The 14,001-nt window shown below is 37.7% G+C and overlaps 2 non-coding genes across 2 annotated transcripts; one reads left to right on the forward strand and one right to left on the reverse strand.

The window, feature by feature from the left end:
- The first annotated feature begins 3,507 nt into the window (after positions 1-3,507).
- LOC121231420 (small nucleolar RNA R71) lies at positions 3,508-3,614 on the forward strand. Its single transcript, XR_005929478.1, has one exon. It is a non-coding gene; the product is annotated as a small nucleolar RNA R71 (small nucleolar RNA).
- An 8,083-nt stretch (positions 3,615-11,697) lies between these two features.
- LOC121231646 (small nucleolar RNA R71) lies at positions 11,698-11,804 on the reverse strand. The gene has a single exon (XR_005929702.1). It is a non-coding gene; the product is annotated as a small nucleolar RNA R71 (small nucleolar RNA).
- Positions 11,805-14,001: the final 2,197 nt, after the last annotated feature.

Here is a 14,001-nt window from a genome sequence, read left to right on the forward strand (position 1 = left end):
TTAGGAGGGCCCAGACAGCGTCAGCAAGTTGGATCTGCTCTAGCGCAGCCTAATCAATGCAACGACCCACACCTAGGGGTTAGGCTTGTAGTATCTGAAATAGTTCCTCCTGGGGTCCCGGTGGAAATTGGAGGAATGGGTGTCTGATTTTGGTGGTAGGACCCGAGAAGGATGCTGCTCCTTTTCGCTTCTTTGAGGCAGGGACGACGGTTTTCTTACCACGTGGATGTGACATGGTATACCTGCAAGAAGAAAAGATTAAATCAACAATAATTCCCACATCTTTAAGTAAAATCTGAGTAATCCAAAAATAATTACTTGCTAGGACACACATTTAAGCATGCTAAAAAAGTGGTGATATTGCATATGAATCAACGGGTTAAGTTAAAGATGGACATAGTGCTAAGGTTAAACCAAGCGAATGCAAAAAGATCAATCAAGTGATTGTGGATAATACTATTAGTAATCTTAATCATGGGGGCAAATCAAGCAAGAGTAAAGATTAATGAGAACACAACTACGTAAGTAAATCTTTATCATTAGGGAAAAATGGAAATTATTAAACATGGATAAGGGTTAGTACACATGCAAATTATTAACAATAGAGAGCATAACAAGAATAAGTTAAGAAATTAGTAAAAGATATAAAAGTAATGGGGTGGAAGGGAAACAAACAACTGATAAACAATGGTGGTGCTTGCAGACGGAGGGGTGTAGCGTGCGGCGGTGGTGCTAGTGCGACGGCCATAGGTGTGGCCAGTGAGGCCGTGTGATTCGCAGCGGGGACGCGCAAGGGTGAAAAGAGGGAAAAGAGAGGAAAGAGAAGGGAGAGAATGGAAGAAGAAGGGAGAGTTAGGGGTGGCCGATTAGTGGGGTAAGATTTCGTCGGCTAGGGTTAGGGTTTTTGGGGAAGGAGATGATGAATAGTGGGGGTTTATATAGATTTTGGGGCACACAGTCGTGGGGCACGCCCGTGTGTAGTTATTTCGGCCTGTGTATTTCATGATTTTCAAATTTGGGTGTGTCTGAAATTCGACCGACGCTCGTGTTCTTTGGGCATGTTGGTGCCCACGGTCGTGTCGCACAACCGTATTCTACTTCGTTCGCTTCTCCCACGCCCATATATATGTGCGCACTCCCATGTTATTTTGATAGTTTCGACCACGGGTGGTAGGCACGGGCGTGTAGCACGCCGGTGTTAATTTTCCAATTTCAACCACGGCTTATAGACACGGGCGTGTCGCACGCCCATGTTGATTTGACAAAATTGCCCACGGCCATGTCGCACGACCGTGGTAATGTGTCGAATCCCGTGTTGGGGAAAAATTTTGCTCTATTTTCACACAACCGTATCGCATGGCCGTGTCCTCTCCCATGGTATAGGCATGGCCTAAGGCAGGCCCATGTACCTGGCCGTGTGGATTTGGAAAACCTATGTTCAAGGACTCAGTTAATGATTTAAATGTTAAAAAATAAAAATTTAAAGAAATCAACACTATTAGTGCTCGGGTTACCTCTCGAAAAGCTCTTATTTATAGTCTAAGATAGATTTACCTCAATTTCGTGTGATTACGGTGGATTGAGGAGTTGAAACTCCTCACTTCTGCTATCAATTTTATCAAAATATAGTCTGAGTCGAGTATTATTGACCTTAAAACTTCCGAATACAGTATGCGTTACCTCGACTGTACTATGTGGGAAGATGTTCATTACCGTGAAGGGAGTCGCTCTATCCGTATTGTGCTTTAGAGTAGCAATTCGGGGGTCATTTTCATCTAACAATACTTTGTCTCCAACTTTAATTTGCTTTGTTTCATCCTATGTTCATTGTGGTGTCGCTTCGATTTTTCATGTGCTTTTGGTTTCTTCTTAATAGGTGTTCGCCATTCATCTAGTTCATCGACCTGAAGTCTTCATTCTTCATAGATTGGTCCTATGTTGTTACTTGAACATGGCTCATGTATGCTCCTCAAACGTGTTTTGTGCAAAGAAGGTTGCACCACATGATTAGTATTAGTAGCATGATTTATACAACCACCCTTAATATTCGATGTGTTATTCAAATTACGAGGTTGAAGAGTGGTTCTAGCAGTTGCTAAAAAGGGCCATCCTAAAATCAAAGGTATGTTACTATCCTCTTCCATATCTAGAACAACAAAGTCTACAGGGTATATAAATTTATCGATTTTAACAAGAACATCTTCAATGATACCCCTAGGAAATCTAATGGTTTTATCAGCCAATTGAATGCTCATCCTAGTTTGTTTGGGTTTCCTAAGACCTAGCTGTTTAAACATTTTATAAGGCATAACATTAATGCTCGCCCCTAAATCAGCCAATGCATTATTCATGTTCAAACTACCAATTAAACAAGGAATTGTAAAACTCCCTGGATCTTTCAAGTTGTTGGGTAGCTTATTCTGAAGAACGGTTGAGCAAACTACATTCAACTCTACATGCAATGCCTCATCCAACTTCCGTTTATTTGCTAAAAGCTCCTTTAAAAATTTAACTGCGTTTGGCATCTGCGAAAGAGCTTCAATAAATGGTAAGTTAATGTGTAATTTCTTTAATAGTTTAAGGAATTTACCAAATTGTTCATCTGTGTCGTCTTTCTTTGTCGCACTGGGGTATGGCACAAAAGGTTTGTACCTCTACTTATCGATTTTGCTCATTGTGGTCCACCTCACTTTTAACTTTACTTACCATAATTCCTTGCCTCGGTTCTGGTTCAGGTTTGACTAACCCTTCCTTATCTCGAATGGTAATCACATTGAGTTGTTCCCTTGGGTTAGATTCAGTATTACTCGGTAAGCTACCTTGTGGTCGTTCAAAAATTAGTTTGGCAAGTTGGCCTATCTGAGTTTCGAGCCCTTGGATTGACGCTTGTTGATTCTTAAGTGCTATCTCAGTATTTTGAAAACGAGTTTCTGACACAGAGATAAATTTTGTTTTCATCTTCTCAAGGTTCGGTTTCTTTTCCTGCTGGTAAGGTGGTTGCTGAAAGCCTAGGGGATGTTGTGGCTTTTGATTTCCTTAGCCACCCCACGAGAAGTTGGAATGGTTCCTCCAACCTGCATTATAAGTGTTACTGTATGGGTTATTTTAAGGTCTTAGAATTATTATTACCTATATATTAAACTTGTTCCTCCTCGGTGCTAGGGTTGAAAGATTGATATTCTGTGTGCACTCCTCCTCTATTTTGCATCGCACCTCATCACTGGATGTACCTGAGTAGAACCATATAAACCATCAATCTTTTTATTTAAAAGTTCTACCTGGTTAGATAGCATAGTAACCACGTCGAGGTTGAAAACACCAGCTGCTTTTGTTTGCTTTGTTCTCATGACTTGCCACTAATAGTTATTCAATGGCATCTCTTCAATAAATTCATAAGCCTCTTTAGGTGTTTTGTTGTTTAAAGTTCCACTGACGGCTGCGTCGACGAGTTGTCTTGTTGAGGGGTTCACACCGTCGTAAAAAGTTTGAACCTGTAACCATAAAGGTAACCCATGGTGAGGGCACCTTCGCAATAGATCCTTGTATTTCTCCCATGCATCATAGAGTGTTTCTAGATCCATCTGCACAAAAGAAGAGATATCATTCCTCAACTTAGCTGTTTTAGCCGGTGGAAAATATTTAAGTAAGAATTTTTCGGTCATTTGTTCCCAAGTAGTGATTGACCCTCGTGGTAACGAGTTCAACCACTGTTTAGTTTTGTTCCCAATGAAAAGGGAAACAACTGAAGGCGAATGGCATCGTCAGAAACGCCATTGATCTTAAGAGTGTCGCAAAACTAAACAAACTGTTGTATCATTTGAATTATGTTAGGTTTCAGTTCAAAATTATTTGTAGCAATAGCAGGTTTAACTATACTCGATTCGGCTCTTGTTAAAGTAGGTTTAGCATAATCATACATAGTACAAGGAGCAGGATTCTGATTTATTGGATCTGCAGCAACCACAGGATGAAGCTGATTATTTTGATTTTCAGCCATCTCCTCGATTGTATTATGGATATCTTCCTCTTGTCCTTCCTCTATGTTTCTTAGGTTTCGCCTTATTTCTCTTCAGTTTCTGCGAACTGTGCTTTCAATCTCACTGTCAAAAAGTAATGGTCCTGATGGGTTTCTTCTAGTCATAAACTATAAAAACCTGTCAGAAGAAAACAAAACAAAATTTAGTAAAATTAACAAAACTAAAATAAAATTTAAATTGCAATAAAATAAATGGCTAAAGTAATAAAAATTAAGCGTTCCTAATATTTTAGTTCCCCGTTAACGGCTCCAAAAACTTGATGTGATCGTCTCATGATAAGTTTTATATTTATGATTGATCGTACTTGAAAACTAACTATTATCACGATGAAGGCAAGCGCACCTATCAAACAGTTGTGACAGACCAAAATTGACCCTAGTCGGGAAGTGGTTTCGGGACCACAAAACCGAGTCTTATAAATAATTAAAGATTATATTCTGTGTTTATGATGTGCGTAAATGCTTGTGTGATAGTTCCATACTTTAATTTGGTCAGTGTATGTGGAATTTATTAGTAGGGACATATGTGAGACAATTTAGAAATATGCTAGGCAAGTGTTCAAGTGGCCCATTAATATATGTGGGAAAGTGTTTGTCCTTGCATGTCAAATTAGCCAAATTAAAGCATAGTGGCTGGCCATGCTATGGGTGGAAACATGTCACCAACATGTTATGCTAGTGATGTATGCTAAGAAAAATAAAATAAAGAGCATGATAATTAAACAATGAAAAGGAAGGGTGATGAAAAAAATGGTCTCATCCATACCCCCCTTGTTGCCGTGAGTTGAGGAAAGAAAACAAAAAAAAATGTGTTCATTCTTGAACACCTTTGGCCGAATAGAGGAAAGAAAGGAAGGGGAAGAGCTTGAGAAAATCGGCTATGGTGGTTTGCTAGACTAAGGTATGTTTGATGTTGTTCTTGAGATGCATGCATATGTTAGTAGTTGACTTGAGTTCTAAAAACCCATGGTTCAATTTTGTGGATTGATGATGATTTTGTGTTTTGCCATTGATGAGTGCTTGAGCTTTTTGATAGTTGTTGATGAAAAGTGAAAGATATGTTAAAGATTAATATGTTAAATTAAGGCTTGGTAAGCTAGCTATTAAGGTGAAATGCTAATGTTAGTATTTGATTTGGTAATAATCTGTTTGGGGACAGCAGCAGTAAGGTGATTTTGGAAAATCGCCATAATTTGTAGGAGTTGAATTAGAAGCTGAGTGAATTATGCCATTAAAGCTTGAAGAGTCTATTTTCTTACAAAAGAAACTATAAAAAAAAAGAGTTACCGATCTTGAGATATTTGAAGTATTGTGGGGCTGAGTCAAAATGACTACTAGATTCCCTGTTCTGTTTTTAGGAAATCATTATAAATTGTACAAAAATGATTATAAGATAAAATTTATATGCTTAGACTCCTTAATGAGTCTAGTTTCAAATGAGATCAAATACAACACATTTTAAATTCTGTAAAATGAGAAATTTGATTCGTAGTGAAGAGTGGTCAGAATAGTCAAACAGTGAAACAGGGGAAACTTTAAGAAAAATCTGGTATTGATTGGCCAAGCCAAAAATTCTGAAAATTTTATGGATGGAAGATATACGAGTCTATATTCAGGGAAAATTAACGGCTAGTGATTTGGAGTTTTGTAACTCCAGTTATAAACAATTTAGCGACTACTACTCAGGAAAACAGCTCGTAGTGAATATGTGATTTTGTTGTAAACATTAATGAAAATTTGCCAATGAGTTATTTATTGATTATTATAAAGCTTACTATAATCTATGTGTGTGAAGGTCAAATCAATATATATATTATTCTGAAAATAATACTTGAATAGTCGATTAATGACTATTTTAAATTTTGTTGAACTTAAGCTCAAGAGCAAAAGGGAACTAGATCCGATAAAGGCAAAGAAAAGATCACTGAGTAGTCGAGTTGGAACCGTCTTACCCAACACAAGGTAAGTCATTAAGCATGTAGTTGGTATTATTTCAAATGGTCATAATGTTTATGTATTGATGCTGAATGGAATGAATAAATATACATATATATATATATGCATGTACGTATGTGATGATGAAATTGTTGAATGAAAAGAAAAGAGGTAAGATGTACTGAGTTGTTGATCTCGGCACTAAACGTGCGGGTATAACCATTTATGACCATGTGATTGGCGCTAAGTGCGCGGGATTAAATTGTACAGCACTAAGTGTGCGATTTGACTATGTTGCACTAAGTGTGCGAAATGAATATGATGCACTAAGTGTGCGAATTGACCATGCGGCACTAAGTGTGCGAGTTTGACTATGTAGCACTAAGTGTGCGATTTGATTACGTAGCACTAAGTGTGCGAGTTGATTATATAGCACTGAGTGTGCGGACTCAATATGCATTCGTGAATCATTATGGACACTATGTGTGCGACACTATTGAGTCGATCGCGGACAGCGGATCGGGTAAGTGTCTTGAGTACATGGCTAATAGGTGCTATGCTTATACTTGGTGTTGAGCTCGGTAAGTTTGAACCTATGTGACAACTATACTTGAAGTCACGTACATAAAATTTATCGTAGGATGGGTGAAAGGCCGTTTAGTCGTATGATTGTAATGAAAATAAATTGATTTATGAAAATGCTTCAATGTCCTATTGATGAGTATATGGAATGTGAATGCATGAATTGATATGAAATTGAATCGATAGGTTGGAGGAACTATGGTATGGTTCGGAATGGATGGAGTAATTAGCCTCGTTCCATTTTGTTTTCTCTTGTGATAATGTTATTGATGGATGGTAGTGCATAGCTTATGACTTACTGAGTTATAAACTCACTCGGTGTTTCCTTGTCACCTATTCTAGGTTTCTTGGACACATCTCTTTTTGCGTGATCGGGCCGTCATCGAAGTCATCACACCGGATAGCAAGTTTTGGTACTTTCTTCTTAGTTGGCTTAGAAGAACATTTTGGCATGTATAAGCTATTACGTTGTGTTTGAACTTTGGCATGTAAACTTTAAGCCATGCGAAAATGGCACGAATGTTCGATTGAGTTGGATCAAGGGTAGGCATGAAATGGACCTAGTTACTTTCGTAACAGATGCTGGCAGCAGCAGTGTCATGAGATTGAAAAATCACTAAAAATAGTAGGAGTGGAATTAATTGATGAATAAATTATGTAATCGAAGCTCGATGAGTCTGTTTTCATGAGGAAGTAACGAAAAGATCATATGGGCAGTATATTAAGAGATAATCAGATTTTTGTGGGACAGGGCCAGAACGGTTTCTGGATTCCCTGCTCCGACTTTGGAAATTCATTATAAATTAACCAGAGATAATTAGGGGTCGTACCATATATGTACAGATTCCTCTCTGAGTCTAGTTTTCATAGAAACAAACGGCATCAGTATTGAAGCCCCATGCAGGGAGATATCCAAGTCGTAATGGGAAAAGGTCAGTGTAGTCGACCCCTGCAACTTGGGAGACTTTGACTAATAAACTGTACTAATTGGCCCGACCAAAAATTCTAGAAAAAAATACATAGATGGGCACATGAGTCTAGTTTCTGGGAAAAATTACAAAACTGATTTTCGAGTTACGAAACTCAAGATATGATTTTTAAAAAGACTAGTACACAGATTGGGCAGTGTCCGGAAAATAAATTTTATAAGGGGTTAAAGTCAGTTAACACCTCGTGTTCGACTCCGGTGTCGGTTTCGGGTTCGGGGTGTTACAACAGTAGTATAGCTTATAGCAAGACCAGAATGTCAAACCCACAGGAACTAAAAGTACTAGTATTAACCTTCTTTTTATTATCTAGCTAAAAATAAGGGGATTTGTTTTATATAAACTAATTAACTAAACTAAGAATGCACAGAAAGTAAATTGGGGAAATACTTTTGGGAAAACTGATTGATTTAGACAATACCCAAGGGAAAAATCCACCTAGACTTCACTTGTTATTTGACTTTGAATTAGACGATTTATTCATTTGACTTGATCTGTAGAAATCCCTAATTTATATTATTATCTCTCTCGAGACTAATAGCATGTAACCCTAGGTTGATTAATTGAAATCTCTTTTTAATTAAAACCCCTAGTGTTGCATTAACTCAATCTATGGATTCCCTTATTAGGTTTGACCCTAATCCAGTAGATTTATGTCGCCCTATGTCTTGAGGTGCAATCAACTCCACTTCATTATGCTAGATCTACTCTTAGACAGGGACATTTGCTCCTCTGAATAAGCACATCAATACTTGAATCAATATCTTGGAATATTAAAGCAAGAATTAAGAACATATAATTAAGATCAAATCAAATATTTATCATATAATTCAGAAAATAATAACAAGATCCGTCTTAGGTTTTATTCCCCTTAGGTATTTAGGGGATTTAGTTCAGAAGTGTAAAAGAAAACATCTCAAAAGAATAATGATAACAAAACATAAAGAAACCCAAAAATCCCGAAAGAAAGTGAAGGGAGATCTTCAGTCTTGAAGGAGAATCTGGCTTCTGAGATGGATCAATCGGTTTTCTTCGAGTAGTTCCTTGCCTCCTACTCCGCGTGTCCCTTAAATGCTTTCTCTAGGATGTTTAAATAGGCTTTATAATGCTTCCAAACCCTCAAGAGTGTCCTTTTTCGAATAGAACTAAACTTGGGCTCGACAGGAACACGCCCGTGTGTAAGTGCTTCAAACCATGTTAGATTCTGTTGAATAGACACGGGTGTGTGGTCTACCCGTGTAAGGAAGTCTAGGCCATGTTAGAGTCTGCTAAAACTACGTGTGGTCTACCCGTGTAAGGAAGTCCAGGCCGTATTGATTTCCTACGTTGACCAATTTTCTTCGTTTTTGGCCCGTTTCTCGCTCTTTTTACTCTCCTATACTCACCTAAGTATAAAACATGAAATTAAAGGATTAAGAGCATCAAATTCCATAAACCTAATGATAATTCATCCAAATATGTGCTAAGTATGGAATAAAAATATGTATAAATTATGACTTATCAGTATGCTAAGTTTAGAAAAAGTGAGTTTTGGCTTAGAGAAGTTGGATTTTTTGGGCATATTGTATTAGGTGATGGGATCCAAGTTGATCCGAGTAAGATTTCGACCATTGTTGATTGGAAACCTCCAAGGAATGTATCTGAGGTTAGAAGCTTTTTGGGCTTGGCTAGCTATTCTCGAAGGTTCATTAAAGAATTTTCTATGATTGCCTCTCCGAAGACAAAATTTTTACAAAAAGTTATCAAGTTTGAATGGTCAGCAAAGTGCCAATAGGGTTTTGAGAAATTAAAAGCATTGTTAACTGATGCTTCGGTATTCGTGCAACTTGAGATGGGAAAAGAATTTTTGGTTTATAGTGATGCATTCTTAAATGGATTGGGTTGTGTGCTTATCCAAGAAGGCAAAGTGATAGCCTATGCTTCGAGGCAATTGAAACCACATGAAAAAAATTATCTGACACATGATTTGGAGCTAGCCGCCATTGTGTTCGCGTTAAAGATTTGAAGATGATAAACGCCAAATTATGCATAGTTTTACCCTAAATACTTAGCATATTTATGGATGTTTACTACTAGATTTGAGGATTTTGGTGCTCTTAATCCGGTTATTTCATGTTTTGTACTCAGGAGAGCACCAAGAGTCAAAAGGAGCCAAAAATGAGCTAAAAAAGGACAAAACAGACCAAATCGAGAAGATCACACAGCCTAAGCCTTGCCACATGGGCTGCTCACACGCCCGTGTCCTTCGAGGGTGTCGACCAAGGCTCCGCAATTCACATGGCCTGGCCATTGACCCACACTACCTTGTGCAATTTAACGGATCGAACATGGCCTGTCAAACACGTCACACGGCCGTGGCACACGGGCATGTCCTTTTTTCAAAGAGTTGTATTTTACACAGAAAAGGGTACTTAGGGAGGAAGAAAGCCAATCCAAAGCCTATATAAATACCTTAAGTATGACCTAGAAAGGGGGCCTCTTCCAGAACTTTTCTGGTATATAGAACCACACGCCAGGAATTACTTGAAGGAAGCCAAACGACCCATCCCAAAAGCCGGAGCTACTCCAAGACTGAAGATCTCTCTCAGAATTCCTTCAGCGGTTTTAGAGTTTTCTTCATGTTTTGTTATTTTTATACTTTTGAGATGTACTCTTATTTTATTATGAACTAAACCCCTTAGATACCTAAGGGGGATAAAACCTATGATGGATCTTGTTATTATTATCTGAACTGTATGATAAATACTTGATTTGTTCTTAATTATGTGTTCTTAATGCTTGAGTTAATATTCCAGGTATTAATTCATGATTTGATGTGCTTATGCAGAGGAGGAATAGACCCTGCCTAAGAGTAGATTTGGCATAATTAAGCGGAGTTGATCGAACGCCTAGAAATAGGGTTACGAGATTTTGCCAGACTAGGGTGAAACCTAATATGGGAGTCCATAGAGTGATTTACTGCTTCTTTAGGGGTTTAATTAAGAAAAAAATTTCAATTAATTCAACTGATGGTTAGACGTTATTAGTCTCAAAAGGGATAATAGCATATGTTAGGGAATCTCACGGATCAAGCCAATTGAATAAATCATCTAGTTCAGAGTCAGATAACATGTGAAATCTAGGTGGATTCCTCCTTGGGTGTCGTCTTTATCAATTTCTTTTCTTCAAGTCTTTTTCCAAATTTTCTTTGTTTCAATTAAATTAGTTAATTAGTTTAGATAATTAGTTTAATAAACAAACCCTTTTATTCTTAGGTTAGATAATAAAAAGATAGTTATTACTAGTACTTTTGGGTCCCTTGGGTACGATATCCCGGTCTTGCCATTACTATACTATTGTTCGATAGGTGCGCTTGCCTTTTCATCGTGATAATAGTTAGTCTAGGTTTGATCTTCATTATAAATATTTATTACTTGTTACGAATCACGTGATCAAGTTTTTGGCACCGTTGCCGAGGATTCAAAATATTAGGAATGCTAAATTTTTATTACTTTAGCCATTTATTTTTCTTGCAATTTAATTTTAGTTTATTATTATTATTTATTAATTTACTTATTTTTTTCTCTTAGAAGGTTTTTATAGTTTATGACTAGAAGAAACCTGTCAGGACTATTACTTTTTTACGAAGAAATCGATCGCACAGTTCATACAAATCAAAAAGAAATAAGCTGTAGCTTACGATACACGGAGAACGAGCGAGAAGACGATACTCAACCTCCAACCGATGAGATGGCTGAAAACCAAGGCAATTAGCTACCTCCTGCAATTGCGGCTAATCAAAATCCTGCTCCACATATTGTGTATGATTATGCTAAACCTTCTTTAACAGGAACTGAATCTAGCATAGTTAGACCTGCTATAGCTGTAAATACTTTTGAATTAAAACCTAACACTATTCAGATGATACAGCAGTTTGTTCAGTTTGATGGTTTGTAGGATGAAGATCCCAACGCTCATTTAGTGAACTTTTTGGAATTTTACGATACATTTAAAATTAATGGCATTTCTGATGATGCCATACGTCTTCAGTTGTTTCTCTTTTCACTGAGAAACAAAGCTAAACAGTGGTTGAACTCGTTACCACGAGGGTCTATCACTACTTGGGAACAAATGACCGAGAAATTTTTACTGAAATATTTTCCACCGGCTAAAATAGCTAAATTACGCAATGATATCTCTTCTTTTGTGCAGATGGATTTAGAAACACTTTACGATGCATGGGAGAGATACAAGGACTTACTGAGAAGGTGCCCTCACCATGGGTTACCGCTTTGGCTTCAAGTACAAACATTCCACAATGGCCTGAATCCCTCGACTCGGCAAATGGATGACTTAGCTGCTGGTGGAACCATCAACAATAAAACACCAGAAGATGCCTATGAATTTATAGAGGAGATGTTATTGAATAATTATCAGTGGCAAGTTATGAGGGCAAAGCCAACGAAAGCAGATGGCGTTTATAACATCGATTCAGTCACCATGCTCTCTAATCAGGTAGAACTTCTCAATAAAAAGATTGACGATTTACTTGGTTCTACGCAGGTACATCCAGTAATAAGGTGTGACTCAAGTGGCAGAGGTGTGCATACAGAATACCAATCCTTCAATGCTACAACTGAAGAAGAGCAAGTCAACTATATGGGTAACAATAACTTTCGATCTCAAAATAACCCATACAATAATACTTATAATGCAGGTTGGAGAAACCACCCAAATTTCTCTTGGGGTGGTCAAAAGAATCAAAAGCCACAAAATCCTCAGGGTTTTCAATAGCCACCTTATCAACAAGAGAAGAAACCAAACCTTGAAGAGATGCTTTCTAAATTCATCTCGGTGTCAGAAACCTGTTTCCAAAATACCGAGACAGTACTTAAGAATCAACAAGCATCAATACAAGGACTCGAAACTCAGATAGGCCAGCTATCCAAACTAATTTTCGAATGACCACAAGGTAGCTTACCAAGTAATACTGAACCTAATCCGAGGGAACAGCTCAATGCAAATAGTACTCAAAATAATGAAGGATTCATTGCACCGGAGCTAGAATTACAACAAGACAACGTGATGAACAAATGTCGAGAAGAGGTAAATGATAATGATCCTAAACAAGTAAGTACGAATCATGAACCTCGTGTGCCATATCCTAAAGCGGACGAAAGACAAAACAAAAGAACAATTTGGTAAGTTTGTCAAACTCTTAAAGAAATTACATATTAACGTACCCTTTATTGAAATTCTGTTGCAAATGCCCAACTCAGCAAAATTCTTAAAGGAACTTTTGAGCAATAAAAGAAAATTAGACACTACATCGCATGTGGAACTCAATGTAGTCTGCTCAGCTATTCTAAAGAATAAGCTACCTAACAAATTGAAAGATCCAGTGAGTTTTACAATTCCTTACTTAATTAGTAGTTTATCTGTGAATAATGCTTTAGCTAATCTAGGGGCAAGTATAAATGTTATGCCGTGTAAAATGTTTAAACGACTAGGTCTCGATAAACCCAAACAGACTAGGATGAGCATACAATTGGCTGACAAAACAGTTAGATTTCCTAAATGTATTATTGAAGATGTTCTCGTTAAAATTGATAAATTTATTTACCCAGTAGACTTTGTCATCTTAGATATGGATGAGGATAACGAGGTACCTTTAATTTTAGGACGACCCTTTTTAGCAACTACCAGAACCATTATAATGTAGGCACAGGAGAGCTAACACTTCGTGCAGGAGATGCCACAGTAACACTCCAAGCACGCGATTCAGTCAAAACTTCTAAGACTCAAGATAACGCTATGAAACTTGTCGATGATAAAACTAATACCCAATCATCCTTACAGGAACCTCCTCGAACCAAGACAACGGAGACAGTGCACTATTATCAAGTAGCGAAAAAACACACCCATGAGGAGCGAAGGCTTCAAATAGAGGAGCTAGATGAATGGCGAGCATTCAAACCAAGAACACATGATAAATTGAAACTACGCCAAAACAAACCCGATACCTCTCCTAATCAACTTAAGGTTGGCGATAAAGTCTTACTAGATGCCGCAGATCCCCACATTGTCACTACCACACCAAATGAGGAAATCCCTCTTACGGTACTTAGTATTTTTCCATTCAGTACGGTGGAGGTGAGTCATCCCAAGTTCGGCACTTTTAAGGTAAACAACACCTGATTAAAACATTATTTTAAGATTGACAACAAGAATGAGGAGTATGAACTCCTCAAACCACCATGATCATTCAACGGAGAGGTAAGTCGAGCTTAGACTATAAATAAGCGCTTCTCAGGAGGCAACCCGAGCACTAACATATTTTGATTTCTTTAATTTTTAATTTCTAACACTTTGAATCATTAACTTAATCTTTGAATTGCAAAGTTTTTCAGCACACACGGCCAGACACACAGGCGTGCCTAAAGCAGTGGTCAAATAGGGGAAGAGACACGGCCGTGTTGAAGC

The sequence above is a fragment of the Gossypium hirsutum genome, chromosome A06 (assembly GCF_007990345.1).
Source record: "Gossypium hirsutum isolate 1008001.06 chromosome A06, Gossypium_hirsutum_v2.1, whole genome shotgun sequence".
Classification (NCBI taxonomy): Eukaryota; Viridiplantae; Streptophyta; class Magnoliopsida; order Malvales; family Malvaceae; genus Gossypium; species Gossypium hirsutum.